The sequence below is a fragment of the Pinus tabuliformis genome, chromosome 7, assembly GCF_031772625.1.
Source record: "Pinus tabuliformis cultivar Carrire ecotype Pingquan chromosome 7, CPIR1, whole genome shotgun sequence".
Classification (NCBI taxonomy): domain Eukaryota; kingdom Viridiplantae; phylum Streptophyta; class Pinopsida; order Pinales; family Pinaceae; genus Pinus; species Pinus tabuliformis.
Window position 1 is genome coordinate 1,718,848,501 of NC_142293.1, and position 19,184 is coordinate 1,718,867,684.

The following is a 19,184-nucleotide window of genomic DNA, read 5'->3' on the forward strand; positions in this document are numbered from 1 at the left end:
TATTTCCTCAACAATCTCTCTTCAACTCTATGTACCAATTCTGAATTGCCACCCCTAGTGTCCCTCCTTGTGCTATGGAGGTGCGCTGATAGGTTTATTTGTGTTTCTATGGTAATTGCTCTTGCTCTCACCTGGATTTTTCCTTTCACATTACTTTGTACCCCCTTAGATTTCCTCCCTGCTCTTAGTTCTAGTTTACTAGCTTGGGGCTTGCGCACACTCTTGACTAGTTTCCTCTTTTAGAAGAAACCTTTCCTAGTTTTCAAATTGTGACTGGGATTTATGGCCCAACAACAGGTGGGGGTTCTCTTTGATGTGAAGCCCCAAATAGACCTCACTCTGTTTGGGATGAGAGACCCACAACGAATTTTGGCTCGGTAACCGTTCTTGGTTTGAGAATTGTTGTGAGATATATATGATTGTCTTAACAAAGGAAGTATCAATTCTAAGCTAAAACTAACTAATGCACTAAGATAAAAGGGGTAAGCTACCTAGCAATGAGAGATAGAGAAGAATTAAGAAGCAATGATCTAGTGAACACATAATTGCACAAAAAAGAAAATTGCTCATTATAATACATGACAACAACAATTGTTTAACTAGCTAGAACAAATGAAAAATAGTCAACATTTAGATATAATGAGTATTTATAAATGAAAATACATAATTGAAATAACAAGCATGTAAGTAACTTAAAGAATAGTCCATAACAAAGCAACATAAATCCCACAAATATGTACATACATAAGTTGTTCATGAATAGTTAGAAAACAAGTACTAGATGCATGCAACCTTGCAATTCCAACAATGGCCTTCCATGCTTCTGAATATTACAACAATAAGCACAGAAGTACCAGCTTCCTAACTCTTGTTTGCAATGAAATCGATAAAAGGTACAAAAGTTCTTTCAAAGTGAGTTTTAGCAATTTTATAGGTCATTTAAAACTCTTCAAATTCCTCTAATTTACAAGTTGAATAAATACTAGATTTGTGGCTTTTGCGATCTGCATTTTGTGTGGTGGTGTCTTCCAGAGTCATCACATTCATGATTTTTTTAATGTATCGACGTTTCGAACCAATCTCTCTGGTTCATCATCAGGTTTAGAAATGTGAAAAAGTCAGAGGTTTATGGGTAATAAATAGAGGATAGGGTAGGGATGGTAATGTAAGGAGCTGTTTGATAATGCTATTAATCAGATTTAGTTTAATTAATTAATTCTGTTACTAAGTTTGTTTGTTTGTTTTATTTTGTTTTGTTTGTTTTTTTTTTTTAATTTTTATATTTATTTTTATTAAAAATCTATTATTATTAATGATTATTATCTTATTTAATAGTTGTATGTTGAGATTATTAATACTTAATTATCTTGTAATGATACTAATGTTCTAAATGTTTTTTAATTATGAAACTAACTTGGTCTTATTTATATTACTAATTGAATATTAATTCTATTTTTCAAACTTTGATTTAATAATTGTTATAACTTTAATGTTCTAATGTTAAGAGTGATATTATATCTAAATTAATTAATAATTATTAAGGTATTTTGTTAATGAAGTTTCTACAAAAGAGAAACCCTCACGCACTACAACTCATCCAAAAAAAAGAATAGATTTAGTGATACAGTATTGAGCTACATAGGATAGAAAAGCCACACAAGTAAGCACACAGGAGCCAAGCTGAGGGTATGTTATTTTTTAGAACCATCAAACACTATTATGAGTACAAACCTCTTTAGGAGATAAAATGTCTCATATCACTGACATCATAGTTTCATTCACAACTCTACTCTAGAGCATTCTAGCCACAACAAAACCTTTGCATCTCAAGGTGTGTTCGAATCCCACAAATGACCAATGCACTTTCCCACAACAAACATATATTGAGGATGATCACTTACAATATGATGAGTATTTGGGAAAAATAAAAAAAATAAAGAAAAAGAATAAATATATATCACTGAACATATACAACCTACAACGGTCAAAACGATAAAGATGTGAGAAAATATTAAATTTAATTACTAAAATAAAAGGAGCTAAAAAGTGTAAATATAAAGCTAGTAATTAGCTTGAGATATTAATCAACTAAATATAAAGCTATTATTTAACATGAGATAATATGAGTGGCTAGTCAAGAAAGTCACTTGAGCACTCCTCATCACAAGTTAACAAACTATTCAATATTCAATATTAAATTATAAATGATGAATAAAGACTTAAATATAAAGCTATTAATTAGCATGAGAGATATTAATTAGCATGAGATAATCCCTAGTGGCTAGTCAAGAAAGTCACTTGAGCACAACTCCTCATCATGAGTTAACAAACTATTCAACATTCACTATTACATTATAAATGATGAATAAAGGCTTAAAGATTTAGGCTTAAAGATTTCATGATTACGATGTATTGTTTATTTTTTTTTGAAAAACATGCATAATTTTATTTCATTGCATTTATGGATTAGGAAGAATATTGAATACATAATTGTATATTTAGATGTTTATAATCTAAATTGTATATTTAGATGTTTATAATTAAATGTTTAATATAGATAGTTGTATTTATAACTTAAAACAATTTAGATAGTAAGTGGTGAATGAAAATTTTCTCTGATTTACGTAACTAATGGATTTTTCAATAGTGATACCATATTATTTTCTCTTTATATATATTTTCAATATAATAATATTTTTTAATATTTTCTATATCATTTTATAATTAAAATTTTGTATTTATATATAAAAGTCCAGTTATTTTCCATGCATAACCTAGTATTAAAGAGATTGGATGATCTTGGAGTTTAGTAAGTTTTTATAATATAAATAAATTTATTTATTTAAGGGTTTATTGTCTTATATGATGTATATATATTATAATTCCTTTTGTTTATAGAAACGTATTGATATGTCCTCAAACTTAATATTAAATTACATATCTCAAAATTTTCCACTTAACATCATAATTAAAGGATTTATATATTTATATCTTCTTATTCCGATAAAAACCTAACATAAATAAAGTAAAATGTTAAAAGAGGGGAAATAGGATAAATAAAACAAGGCTGCATAGCTAGTATTCCCTATAAAATGTTTTATTGTCATGATGTGTTGTATGTACACAAAACAATAATAAAATTGTAAAATGAGTTGTATGAATATTTGTTTAACCTTTGTTTTATTAATTTTTTTAATAAAATTAATTTTTTTAGTATATATATATATATATATATATATATATAATTGACATTGAAGAGAATGATAACAAGTTAATAAATATTTATTTAATATTGAATGATGGCAATTTTTTTATTATATAATGCTCATATTATAGTACACATGTCATGTCATTAGAGTATAGATTGATATAATGAGAGTTGTACAAATTGTACACATGTTATTTTTACATATATTTTCAAATTTATACTTTTAATTATTATTATTATTTTTTGTAAATAAAAAAATAAAACCCATAAAAATGGTCTTCAATACTTTACACCAATGAAAAAATGGAATTTTTTAATTTAATTACAAACCATTTGTGTTTATGGTACATAATAATTAATATATAATGTTATTTTTCAAATTATTTATATTTATTGTACATAGTAATTAGTGATATAGTACACGCAACGCCTAACGAGCCATATATCAAGTATTAAATGCATCCGGAGATGCACGCGACATAACTCGTTAACACGCAAAATGCAAAACTCGTCACTAAATAAAAAAAGGCATTTTGCGTGTTAACGAGCTATGTCGCGTGCATCTCCGGATGCATTTAATACTTGATATATGGCTCGTTAGGCGCTGCCATATAGTACATAGTAATTAATAATAGAGTACACAAAAGTCAATTCTTGCTATCATTACACAATAAGAGGGGGGACATTTCAACCAAACATATTTGAGATAAATAGAAATAAATTTTATTTAAAAATAATAAATTTAATTTCATAATGTTAAACTTCGGATAAATTTTAATTTTTTTAGTCAAAGCAAAACTAATAGCAAGTCAATGAAAAATTGAATACGGTTATAATTATAAGATAAAAGTGAGTACAGAAAATACATATATGAGATTATTACATTTTATAATTAAAGTTGGGTTGTTACTTTATAATTGATGATCAATACTAATAGTTATTATGTAAATCCTTGTGATTTATTTAAATTGTAATTGAGGATAATGTCTCTGTAGATAATCAATTCTTCCTTAATACATTTATTAATTTATAAAAGTCATATAAAATAATGCAATTAATTAATATATTGCACCTTAATTTACTAAATTGCATTCATTATTTCACAAAATTATTGATGATATATTGATACTTCATATACCTAAATTTACAAAGTTTGTTTCATTAATACTTTAAAAAGTTATTACTAAAGTTTCTTATCTAATATTTTGAAAATATAAATTTTAAGAAAATGGTATAATTAATAATTTAAGTATAAAATGAAGATATATAAAAGTTGACATATTTCTTTATAGAATTTATTATTCTAATTAAAGGAGGTAGTGTATAGATAATAGCGTAAATTTGTGCGATGAACTTTTATATTAAATATAATTTATAAAGAAAGTTATCTATAGGTTAAATATTGCTTGTGATATTGATATTATTATATTATGGTCAGATATGTTGGGTTGCTATATAAAGTGGATCTAAGTTAATAAAGATGAATTAAATAAAAAGTAATGTTAAATATAAAATGCATATAATGTAAATAAATGTTATATAAGTATATAAAAAAAATGCATGGATATAAAATATAATATATAAATAATCATGGTCGAAGAAATCAATACTATTTAACTAAGAGTTGTAGTTTTTATATTTAAAATCAATAAATAAGAGAATTAGTTTATCTAATAAAAATAAAAAATTAAATTACCAAATCTTTTTTAAGGTTATTTTGTGATGATGTGAAACTCATATGCATGATAATTTGAAATAGATGTGGATGAATGATAAAGAGATCGTGGTTTTGTTCTCTATTGTGGAATTTATTACTTTTGTCATGAATGAAAAGGGAAAATGGAGACAATATATTTAATCATTCGAATAATGCACCTTGTTGAAAAACTAATCTTTTAATTTTAATCACAATATTGATTTTCTACCTAATGTATCTATTTCTATTAAGTTAGGATGTCAATTTTATTCACTATTTGGATTTCTTTTGATATAGCTATTAATGTTGTTTATACTAATAAATTAAAGTTATAGTTAATTTAGGGAGAATAATTGATAATATGGTGTCCCTTGTTAAATTATGCGAGTTTTGAAGTTGTGTCAATTATGACTTGATATCATCAATTGATTACAGATGTACCAAGTTTTCTCATGATGTCCATCCACAATAAGTCATCTAAAATATAATTTGTTGATTATTTTGATAATGACCACTATATTTATTTATGGGTTGGTAGCAATAATGTGACGATGATGGAATTGATGTAAGAGTTTGACCTTGCAAGAGTGTACATTTGTGTTATTTTGAGTTGTCATATATGGTTGGGAGTATCATTTATATAATGATATAAATGCAATTTGTATATATATATATATATATATATATATGATAGAACTCTCATAGTCATTAGGGTATATTAATAGTAAAATTTTAATTGGTCAATATTGCTCTAAGGATGTCACCCATTGGAATCTAACAATGATGTCTATAACCCATGTAAATAGCCAACTTCCTAGTTAAAATAAAAAGGAATGATTATTGAAAACTAATTGGCATCTTGATGAAAACATATCACTAATGGTATTGATGAGATAGCCTAGATCCTAGAGGGATGTTAAATAATCTTATTTCTTAGTTGGTATTCATTACTTATACAAGAAAACGAAATTGATTCATGATAAGAATGCTTATAGTGTATTATGACTCTATATTTGATGTGTGTTGAGATGATTCTCATATTTATGATGTTACTGGATGAGGTTACGTTGACATGTGGTTCTATTTATTATGAGATGTTATGATATATATTTGATGTAGATATGTTGATGTTATAACCTATGACGATAGTTCATGTTGTGAACCATATGGTAATTGTATGTAGATTTTATGACATGCATGAGCATGCAGTTCTTTACTATCGAAAATGTGGCGATTAACAATAATGTTATGTTATCACGTTAACATGCAAGATTTGGCATGTGGATTATTTTCTATGATACTATGATGTTACAACTAATACATTGGTTGCATGTTGAGATGTGGTGCTTGATAGGAAATCCACAAATGGGTCGAGAGGGTTAGTTATTTGATGATCTCGTGGGAGCGCATACCTACGAGGGAGAATATGAAACACCATATGGGATGGGGACATACTCAATCAACACTACATATGCCAGTGGTTTCTTTGTCTTGTATAACTCTTGATGGATAGCCCTTGAGGAGCCATGGGACCATCTTAAGGAGGCCAAGTGCCTGATAATGGATTTGGATGCCGAATTTTGGAGGTGGTGTAAGGAATTCGATGCATGGGGCTGTGCACTTTAGTGAGTGTGAAGGGAGTGGGCCAACCTTTCGAGATGACTAAAGTACTACAGCATGGAGTACTGAGTCAAGTTCTTGCAATGGGGTAGATGAAGTTTGAGTCAGGCGCGAGCCTTGGGGCCAACCTTGGGCTATGGTATAGACCGATGAGGCTTTATGCTTGGTTTCAAAAGTTGGGAAAAATGACAAAGATTCCTTGGGATTTCTCGGGTGTTGTGGAAACTTTCAATGAGTGTTGGTTATTCTAGTTCAACAAAGGGTGTAGGGCAAATGTGAAGTAATAAATAACTAGATAAAATAAAAGGTCAAATGATTCAGCTTAAATTCAGGACAAAATTCCTTAAAGAGGGGGAATATGTAATGCCCCCTAATAATAATAGAAATAATAATAATAAATAAATAATATAATATAATCTTAAAATATTAGTAAATAAATAATAAACAATAAATAAAATATAATAATAGTAAATAAAAAATAAATAATGAAGTGAGTGTGGAGGGAGTGAGCCAGCCTTTCGATATGCCTGAAGTACTACTACATGGGGTACTGAGCCAAGTTCTTGCCATGGGGTAGATGAGGTTTGAGTCGGGCGTGAGGCTTGGGGCTAGCCTTGGTCTATGGTATAGACTGATGGGGCTTTATCTCTGGTTCGAAAAGTTGGGAAAAATGAAAAAGGTTCCTTAGGATTTCCTGGGTGTTGTGGAAACTTTCAATGAGTGTTGGTTATACTAGTTCAACAGAGGGTGTAGGGAAAATGCGAAGTAATAAATAACTAAATAAAATAAAATGTTAAAGAATTCAGCTTAACTTTAGGACAAAGTTCCTTAAAGAGGAGGAATATATAATGCCCCCTAATAATAATAGAAATAATAATAATAAATAAATAAAATAGTAAATAATAAATCGAATATATATATATATATATATATATATATATATATATATATATATATATATATATAAACTATAAAAATAGTAAGAATAAGTAAAGTTAACAAAAAGTAAAAAGGAATAAAATAAGAAAGAGTTAAATTAAGAGAAATATTAAATTAAGCTAAACTTAAAATAAAGAAATAAAAGTTGGCATGTTGACACATAGAATGTGTGCATGTAGATCCCTTTCCATTTTTGGAATCGTTTGGTCTATTTAATGGACGATGAGGAGGATGAGATTCATTCATTCATCCATTCTCTTGGAAGTATAGTTTTTTCGTATAAAGGATATTGTTGACGGTGCTGGACCCGCCAACATGTAAGGGGATCTCCCTGGTAAGAAGTCCCAATTAGACCTCAGACCGTTTGGTGTAGGAGTCCCAGCAGTGGGTCGTATGGTGATGCCTTGATCGCGAGTTCGCACAGAGGCAAGTAAGATAACTCTATTGGTAGCAAGGGTGTGACAACTGCGGTGAGTCAAGGAGGGTGCATGAGAGGTTCTAACACATGTGGGTTGAGATGAGTGCGCATGTTGGAAACCTGTAATAGTCCTCGGATGGGAAGGGAACACATGAGCGAAGATACATCACAAGTTGGAAAGCAGGTTAGCTAGAAATCCAAAGTGATGATTAAACCAACAACACATTTCAGAAAGATTCATACATCCTCATACAAAATAGTCCATACATGCATGCATAAGACAAAAAATACAGATGCCATTTAGAGTAAACAAGATATCTGGAATACAATACAAAATATGCATGAAATGTTCTGGCTCTTATTATATAAAGAAGTGTAAGTTCCAGTCATACAATACATCCATGTCCAACCACTAGCTCCAATAGTGGAACGTTACAACCACATCTGCTTGCTCCTCCAAAGAGATGTACTAGCTCAGTGCAGTGGAGAAGTCAAGAGGCGTTACAATACTGTCCAAGCTCTCTCCAAGATAGTCTTATCAGAAGCTTGGTTGACTAAAAGCCTTTACAATGAGTTATGAGGTTCTATTTATAGCAAAGGGTGGGGTGACCCTTGACATTCCCTTTGTGACAGTTCATCTACCCTCATGACTCTTCATCTACTCTATGAATGTTACATCCAACTATTGGCACTTGAAATTCCACTTGACACAAAGTTACATTACAATGCACATGTGCTCAAGTGAGACAAAATGGCTTGAGCAAGCCATGCAAGACATCACTGACACTCGGTCCATTGAGGTGAGACCAACTCTTTGACATGCTTGTAATGATGGAGGTGGTCAGTTGATGCCAAGCTTCATCATCCGTGATTGTGTGCATGCACCCCATGGTGACATCTTGATGAAGCGAACTCTTGCCTCCATTACATCTGGGTGCATTAGTGTGGATCCTTCATCCAACTCATCTGCTAGCATGCACATGGTCTTCTTGGTGCAACCGAACTGGCAACACACTGATGCATGGCGTTCGTGCTGATCTTCTAGTGTGTGCTGGTGGTCATACACATCAACTATCAACTACATGTTCAACTTTAGTTGGACTTGATTCTTGTCTTCGCCTTAGTGACTGTGCTGAATGGGATGGATCACATGCATGTTGCTGAATCCCTCGCATGTGATCAACAACACCGCTCACCACGTCTGCTCCGTGCCAGCTGCTGGGATGGATCTATAACTTGTACCGGCGCAGTTTCATCGGTGAGTGCATGTTGCGCCCCTTGTTGTTCTTGCTCCTGCTACAACTCATTCGCTTGTCTGTGTAGCTCATGTTCTTCCTTGATGTTTCTTCAACACATGCAACTCCTTCTTTGTTCCACTCTCTGTCTTCGTGTGATCTCCATATCGCGGCGTCACCTCATAGCTTGAGTCTTCAAAGTTTCTTTCATCATCAGTGGATCTGCTTGAGTTTGTAACTTTGTTCCACCTCTATGTTGTCAACAACCTTCCTCTCGCATTCATTGCATCCGGTATGCTTCCTTCAGCTGATGTTCATGATGCTGCTCGCTGTGATGCTGCTTCTGTCATATATTGATGTCCTTGTCTATGAAAAACTTGATGTCTTTGTGGGTAGTTGAGTTCATAGACACTTGATCGATTGCATCCCCAAGCGTGCTCTGAACGGTGTCTTCATCTCTGCTCTCTTGGAAACCATTGTACCTATACTGCTGAGAGGAAGATGAACACCTGCGATACCTGGAGACATGGCAACACTCATGGTAAGCAATTTGTTAGTTGAAAACCAAAATGAACTTGAGCACTGAATTGCAACATACCTGGGTGCTTGATCACGAAGGTCACGCAATTTTCACCGGGAGGTCGAGAGACTGATTGCAAAGGTTGCGCAAGGCATAGTCTGGGTTGTTGGAAGGCTGACTGACTGCTGGAACTACGCAATGCACAGTCTAGTGTGGTTGCTCACTGCTAGAATTGTGCAATGCATAGTCTTGTGTGGCTGCTGACTGCTAGAATTATGCAATGCACAATCTCAACTAGCAATGGATGCATGCTCAATGACTGCATTGCACAATTTTATGGGCCAACAGTCACTGTCCCTTAGAAATGCACAAACCAGTCCCGGAGGATAGTGCCTAGGTGGAAATGCACATTTCTAGAGAGGAAGACATAGCCTTCCTTCCCTAGATTGTGTAATGTTGTCTCAGTGAAGGCAGAGTTCAGGCCAAGGTTGGCCAGACTCGCCGACGGGCAACTGAAAGCAAATATGACAATGAATGCAATGCGACACTAAGTGAAAGTAGAAGTGACTAAAAATGCATGTAAACATTGAATGCAAGATTAAGTAAACAGATCAACATGCATGTGGGTGAAGCGAGTCACCGAATCGGCGACCATTCATGCAAAATAGTTTCATGCATGCGAAAACAGCGAGATAGAAATGAAAAATGAAACGGTGCTAGTACAAGCTAGTATGTATCAAAATGACAACAAGCGCTCACTGAAATCAAGAAGACAACATTCATACGAAGTGAAACAAAAAAAGTGCAAGAAATGCAACACAAGACATGGAAAGCGAGCTTACCCCAAAAAAAATGAGCTGAATGTGGCGACAGCTCCTAGATGTGATGTGGGATGTCATAGCTGCAAGGTTGATGTGAGGAATGAGCTCTGCAATGTTCGGTTGATGAGTTTTGATAAAATCAAGGTTGTGACGCGCATGCCACAAATCTAAGGAAAGCGACACTTAGCGGGAGGTTTTTGATATGATCCTTGCATGTAACGTCCAAATGCCAAAAATAGGTCCCTGAAACAAGGGATACCTTTGTATGCTGCCTTGGGAGAAGCAATCCATGCATGAAAGTATATTTTGCTCAGTCCCAAAGGGAACCGGTCAACTCAGTTGCACATGCAAGAGGTTGCTCAACTGCTAGGAGAAAATGTGCATTTCTTGGCAGAGCAACTGACTACTTCCCAGATTTGCACAAATTCTAGGCTGAGCAGCCTAGCTGGGAAGGATTGCGCAATTTTCTGGGTGAAGCTTGCTCAGCAGAATTGTGCAATTCTGGGGCCTAGTAGGCTGCCAGTCAGGATTGCGCAATTTATGGAGGGAAGGCTGGTTGCCCTCCAGATTTGCGCAAATTCTTGAAGGAGATTCTTAGCCTGCTTATGTACCAATCCTGGTTGAACAACTTGTGAGAGAATGCATCAAGGTTTGATCGACAGGTTGTCTTTCTGCAAGAAAATCACTAGAGCTTGTGTACTTGACGAAGCAAGACATGCTGCTGTGAAGGTTGGTAGGGAGGCTCCAAAATGAAGCTAAGGCAAAATTTTGGAGGGTGGTTGTAGCCGCTACAATAGATTCCCTGAAAGTAGTACATTGATTGATGGCTTGATGGTGGCCAATTGTAGAAATATTTTGTTTAGCTAAGCTTGCGGTTGGGTGGAGAGTTGTCCCCAAAACTTTGTTGCGGTTAGTGAGATTCAAATAGTGTTCAACTCCAAAATCACAAGTAAGGAATATCATCGCTACAAGTAAGTTTCCTCTATTCATATTTTTCGAAATTCTGTACTAATTAGTTGAATATTTAAATTGTGGGTTGTTACACTTTGATGCCATAGCATGGTATTTTCTCCAGAGAACAGTAGATTTTTTTCTCCACTTTCAGGAACCACAAAACTGATGCACCTATCAATAACAGTGCTACCCAGAAGCTTGTATAGAGTTCCAATTCGAAATCGCCACATCAATACCAGTGCTTCCCGAACCATCATGCATGTATCTTTCTCGAACACTATATTTATACCTACATCATCCATCTTACTTACAGAAATCAAATTTATGACTAATGTAGGAATATGCAGAACCCCGGGAATATAGATTTTCCTGTATATTCACAACTCATGTAATGTACTAAAACAAAGGACAATAATCTACTCTACTCTTTAAACAACGAAAACCAAGAATCGATGAAAAAAATAATCGACAAGAGGAAGATAATCAAAGACACATAACACAATTGTTTCTTTGGGGAAAGCCACTACTCAAAACCCTGACTATGTATTGCATTAATCAGAAATCTGAGTGATAATACAAATCTTGTTCTCACAAGAACAATTCCGCACAAGTATGATCAACTCTCTTTCTCACAAGTCTGCATTGGCCAATACTTAGCTAATTTATGCTGCTTTTTGAGCCCCTATTTTCTTGCGCAATTCCTGTGAGAATCAACCCATATTTAATGTGGGAAATCCTTCCTCAAAAATGCGCAATCCAAACTAGATACTCTGCCTAATTTCATGCATGATCTGTACAACTCGGATCACTCTACAACTAATAGTACACTGTCCTTGCACTCTAGTCTCAACTGGGTCTTTCTCTAGACTCACACACATGAGTTTCTCATGAGGGAATCTTCAGTTAACTGGAGTAGCACTGAGGATTCACTAGTGCACCAACTCACTACTAGACCTCTACTAGTTCCATAAATAATTAGAACTAGTTTAACTGTCCATATCTTAGTCAAACTGAGTTATTTAATTACAACTCAAATAAACTCATCATGGACCCCTAAAATTTAGGGAAAACATATACATGACTACACAAAGACTTCCAACTCAAAATTCTTAAGCTAATTAAGTTAATTAAAGTTAATTAACTATTTACAAGTTGCTATGAGAATAGAATTCAATTTTAATTCACAGTTTAATTCAAGGACAAATTAAACTGGAACGTCTTGTTGCCATTTCTCAACACTCCCTCTCAACAAGAAAGGGATTATCATCTACCCCGATCTTGTCTCTGTGAAGCTTTAATTTACATGTTGACAATGCTTTTTTCAAAATGCCATCATCTTTCTCCTTCCTGGGAAAGTACTCCAACAACATAATCCGCCTCAATACACAATCTCTGAGATGATGATATCAGATATCAATATGCTTGGACCTATCATGAAAAACTGAATTTTCAGAGAGTTTGATACAACTATGATTATCACAGTAAATTAAAGTTGGATCCATCTGCTGACCAAGCAAACCAACCAGAATCTTCCTCATCCAGATGGCCTCACATGCTGCCTAACTTGCAACCATATACTTTGTCTCTGCCGAACTGAGTCCAACCGATCTCTGTTTCTTGCTGTACCAAGAAACTGTTGTTGACCCAATACTAAATATCCCTCATGATGTGCTCTTCATGTCGAATGGACTCCCTACCCAATCTGCATTAGTGAAGACCTGAAGCTTCACTCCCTCTGTCCATTTGTACCACATTCCAAACTGAGTAGTTCCCTTGAGGTATCTCAACACATGCTTTTCCGCCTTCCAATACATATTAGTAGGCCTAACCATCGCTTGACTAAGCTAGTTAACTGCATAGCAAATATTTGGTCATGTGTTCACCAAATACATGATTAAACCCACAAGCTTCCACTACTTCCATTGAAGTAGCATTCTCCTTCCTCCAGTTACCTGCTAGAGTCTCCATGGGTTTGATTCTCTCTATGTGGAACCTTCTGAGTATCTCGTTGGAATACTTTCCTTGAGACAAATAATCCCCACCATACCATATTTCCATTCCCAGAAAGTAATGCATGAGCCCCATGTCCTTCATCTCAAATTCTCTTGAAAGGTCCTCCTTGCAAGACTTGATCAACTGATCATCACCTGTCAAAATCAAATTGTCAACATATAACACAATGATCAACAATTTACCTTCCACCACTATGTGGTACAGGTTTGCATCCACTTCACTCTTGGTGAAGCCCAACCCAGTGAAGTAGCTATTGATCCTGGTGTACCAAGCACGGGGTGCTTGCTTCAACCCATACAACGCCCTCTTGAGCCGACACACATGTGAATCATGGTCAAAGGTCTCAAAACCTTCAGGTCGCTCTATGTACACATCTTCCTCAATCATGCCATTAAGGAAGGTTGTTTTTACATCCATCTGATGTATTTTCCAACCCATCTGCACTGATAGTGCTAATATAGATCTGATCGATGAGTACCTTGCAACATGAGCGAAGGTCTCATCATAGTCAATCCCCTCTACCTGTGAAAAGCAATAGGCCACAAACCTGGACTTATGATTCTCCACACTACCATTTGCAGCTTGCTTTATATTGTAAATCCGTTGAGAGCTTACCACTGACTTGTCCTTCGGTCTCGGGAGCACATCCCAAACACTGTTATGAACTATGTAGTCATACTCCTCCACCATGGCATCAACCCAAACTGGTTGCTGCATTGCCTCTTCAAAGGAATATGTCTTTGTCTCAACACATCTGCTCATAAGAGCCATGTATCCAGTGTACCTCTTAGGTGACCTCCTCTTCCTGCACTGATATGTGGGTGCTCCTACATTCTCCTATGCAACATGCAATAACCTGTCAGCCTCTCTGGTTTGATTTATCCAATCTCTAGAAGAGTCCGCCTGAGTGGCTGTCTCCATGCTTGGATCCTTTGCATGTGGATGATCCACATCAATCTGAGGCTCCTCAACCTTAGGAGCTAAGAGCTCCTCAACCGCATGAAGCTTAAGCTCCCTCTCAAGGGAAACTCACATGACCTTCTCCTCATCGAATATGACATCCCTGTGAACCACTGTCATCCTATTGGTTGACAAGTACACCCGATTGTTGTGAGGTGTATCAGTGTACCCCACAAATATCCCCTACTCTAATGTCGGCTCAAGCTTCTTCCGTGAATATTTGGTCAGATGGAAATATACTGATGACCCAAAAATCCTGAAGTGACCAACATCTAGCCTCTTACCAAAATAAGCCTCCTTTGGTGTTTTCACCCCAAGTATCCGATGCAGGCTACGGTTATAAAAATAGATCATTGTGTTGCATGCATCAACCACAAGTGTAGTGGTAGGCCCTGATCATGCAACATTTCCTGTGTTGCCCCTACAATGCTTCTATCCTTCCTCTTGGACACCCCATTCTGCTGTGGGTTATGGGGTGCCGTCAACTCTTGTTTAATCCTTTTTTCCACACAACAGTTCTTAAACTCATTTGAGACATACTCACCACCATTATCACTCCTCAGAGATTTAACCTTTTTTATAGACTCTTTCTCGACTAATGCTTTAAATTCAAAAAACTTTGTGAAAGTTTGATCCTTCTTTTGCATGAAAAAAATCGAGCATTTAGGAGAAAAGTCATCAACAAAGAGAACATAATACCTATGTTTAGTTGTGGATGCCGTCGATAATGGTCCACACACATCTGAATGGACTTGCTCTAGAATCGCCTTGGTGTATTTTCCCAAAGTACACCCCTTGCATGTATCAACTTGCTCCAGTGTACCATTGGGAAGTCCAGTAGAGATCTACTGCATGATTTTCAAAGTCCCATGATGCAAGTGGCCCAATCACCTGTGCCACAACTTGCCAACGTGTCGGCTCTGCACCTTTTCTGCTTTTGTGCTCAAAGTAGCACAATCCTCTACCTCCATATTATAGAGATTCTTAACTTGAATCCCTATCTTATTTACTTCACCTGTGGCTATATGTTTAAGGAATGCCTTTCCTTTTGAGAAAATCACATCATAGCCTCTATCCTCAAGCATGGAAACCGATACTAAGTTCTTCTTCAGCTTGGGCACATACATAACAACCCTCAAGGTGAGAGGAGCACCCTTCTCCCTCTAAAAAGTAACCATGCCCAATCCACTAGCACTATACCTCTTGTCATCACCCATCTCGATATGCATCTGGAGATCTTTCTCCTCCAAGTCACTGAACAAATCCTTATCACCAGTCATGTGGAATGAAGCTCCACTGTCAAGATACCATACACTACCCATCATTGATGACACCATGCATGCAATGAGAGTAAAGTCCAATTCGAATTGAGATGCCAAAGCCTCACCCGCCGCTCCTCCTGAGACAATTTGTAGCAAAATGGCCCAGCTCGTGACAAAAAAAGCACTTAACTTTTGTCATGTATTTCTTCTTACCTCCATGTCAAGAATCTGATTTGGAATGGGACACCTTCCCTTTCCCTTTACTTTCCTTACTCGGTAAGGCACAATTTTCCTCATCATCAGTCTTTGATGAGGAAACATCTCTGGTGTTCCTTCTGATCTCCTCCTGCATTAAATCCGACCACAATCGTTCCCATTCTGCCATCTTCTCCTTCCCATTGACAAAGTATTGATAGCTATTCCAACTCTTGGGAAGGCCTAGGAGAGCTAGGCTCACCATATCATCCTTGACAATGGTTATTCCAACACTTCCAAGCTCATCATGACAGTGAGTGAATGTGGTCAAGTATTTTGGAATGGTCTCACCTTTATCCATCTTGATTTTTCGAAGTTTGTCTTTCAATGCCAACTTCCTATGGTCACTGTTGTTCTGGAATAGGTCCGTCAATGCTTTCCACATAGCATATGGGGTTTCCTTCCCATAGAGACTCAAGACAATGTGGTCTCGAAATCCCTCAAGGATTATTAGCCTTGCCTTCACCACATTCTTCTTCCATTTGGCCAGAGTTTGTGCATCCAATGCTGTTGGCTTAGGAATGTCTTGATCAATGAATTCCTTCAAGCGATTATCCTCCAACACTGATCCAGGTGAATAGTGGTGGCCACCTTCTAATTCCACTTGGACCCCCACCATTGTTTCTTTCAGTTTCCTTAATTGTAGCACCGTTTACTATTTTTAGCAGGTTTTCGGGTCCTAAACTTCCGGATTTGTTTTGAGGCCCTAGACGATGTTTTTTTTGGAAATCTACCATCAACGACTTTTAATAAGTCATTTTTTTCATCGTAGTCCTTTGAGAGATATTTCCAATGGGATGTCATGTGCATCAAATAGAGATAATATGACCAAGTCATGACCCCCGGAAGTTGGCTACCCAACTAACCCCAACAGGGCCCATAAACTCTTGGTGTTACATCTCCTCAGGTTAGGGTTTTGGTTGTTTAGGGTTTTCTCTTATTGTTCAATAATAAAACGACCCTTGAGCCTCATTGTAATGCAGTTCAGAGGCATGTATCCACCACATCTCTTCTTAATGATAAGCTACCATCGCCGAGATAGTCTCATTTCCATACTATTTGTAAGCATATTCATTATTTGCTATTAATCAAAGGAAGTGCTATTTCTGCTGCATCTCTATATTTATGGTTATATCTGTAATTTGTTACGTTCTTGTTTAAAATTAGATCAATGGTATCAGAGCGGTCTGCTCTTTCTCTGTTTTTCTTTGCATGTCCCCAACGAGGTCAGGATATAAGGAGTTAAGGCTTGAACTAGTCAAACCTTTGCAAGACTAGCCTCACAAATCTCGACAGCCTCCCATGGTGGATGAACAGAAAGATGAGGGGGAAGGAGATCCTATCAAAATCTTGCTCGAAGAAGCCCTCGAGTGACAAAGGAACGCGATGATGTACAACTTTGCCCATATCCTTCAGCGGCTACCCAGGGGCGACGCATCTGCTTCCAACAACTACTCTGGAAACGCCACACCCTTTAAGGTACAAGTTAACTTTGAGATCCCCATATTCGAGGGTCAAATAGATGCAAATGTCGTAGATAAATGGTTGAATCTATTAGAAGGATATTTTTCTATTCAAGATTTTTCCAGCTGAGAAAAGATTACTTTTTCTCTTCTCAAAGCCGCCCCCCACGTCAAGGACTGGTGGGAAACTTATGGTGAATAGAAGGATGAAAGTACGAATTCATTGTTTTCAGACGCTCCCACTTGGAATTCATTCCAGTATGCTATCAAGGAGCATTACTACCCTGTCGGGAGCTACGAGGACAAATACATAAAGTGGACCATGCTATGGTAGGGAAGGGACCAAGATGTGCCAGAGTTTAACAATGTTTTTCATACCCTTCGCACGAAGTTGGGTATCAAAGATTTTGAGAAACATTTGGTACTCAAGTACTACCACTGCCTACATATGTACATCTAGGACAAGATGGAGTTTCTGGACATCTCCTCACTCGGCCCGACATACCGATACACTATCAAGATCGAGCAGAAGTTTAAACAAAAGAAGCGAGACTTTGGATCTACGAATTGAAGAACAAAGGACAATGCCAAGGCGGGGTGACCCAAGACAACCCGTCAAAGCCGCAAGAAAAGAAAAACACCACGAAGTCAAAGAAGGACACAGGAAAGTGGTGTGAGTTCCACAAGAGCCCCACTCACAGCACAAGTAGTCGCTGGTGGCTGAGTTGAAGGCTTCAGAATTCGATGCATGTTCTGACCCTGAGTCAGAACCCGACAAGAGGAATGACAAAGGGAAGCAGATCATTGATGCAGATCCCAACGCCACTATTTCCACCACTAAGATCCAGAAGAATGAGCCCGAGGATCCAGAGGAGGGGGAACGTCTTTTCCACTCACAGATGTGGGTGAAGGGTTCACCACTGTAATTCATTGTTGAAAATGGGAGCCAAAAGAACCTCATTTCAATGGAGGTCATGAAGCGGGTGGGACTACTGACCATACCACACCCGCAACCATAGAGTATCGGGTGGCTTCACCAAGGACGAGATCTCTGAGTCCGCCAATAGTGCCGCCTTCCATACAACATCAAGCCCTTCACAGATGAGGTATTGTGTGATGTTGCACCTCTTGATGTTTGCAATTTATTATTAGGCAAACCATACTTGTGGAAGCGACATGATATGTATGAGTTAAGGCCTCGTGCTGTTATTATTTCTTTGTGTAATAAATTATACAAGATACCAGAGGTAGCCCCACCTACCACCACTTCTTTGATCTCTGCTAAGAAAGGCAGTAAGATCATTTCCCAGACTAGGAAATTTATTTTCTTTCTGGTTCACTCTCAAAGTAAGGGGAATATCGTAGCCACATCCATGGCCCCTGGGAAGGGTTCCTCCACGTAGTAGAAGCAGGTGGATACAATCATGAAAGGATACAAGGACATCTTCTCCTCACCGACAGGGGTACCGTTACACTGTCAGGTCAAGCATTCGTTTGATTTGACTCCTAGAGCACCTCTACCCAACGAGCTGATATATCGCCGCTCCATTATGGAAAATGCCAAGTACAAGAAGTGACATGATCAACATTAGGTGTCACACAAGTTTCAGGTGGGCGAAAAAGTTTGGTTGCATTTGCAGAAAGAATGCCTTACCAGAGCCCATCGGAAGCTCATACCACTCTGATATGGTCCTTACACCATTAGCAAAGATGTGGGAAACAATTTCTTTGGAGTACAACATTCCCCCATTCCTTGGCTTGCATCGAGTGTTCAATGTGGATCACCCTCGACCATGCTTTTCACCATTACTGGACACATT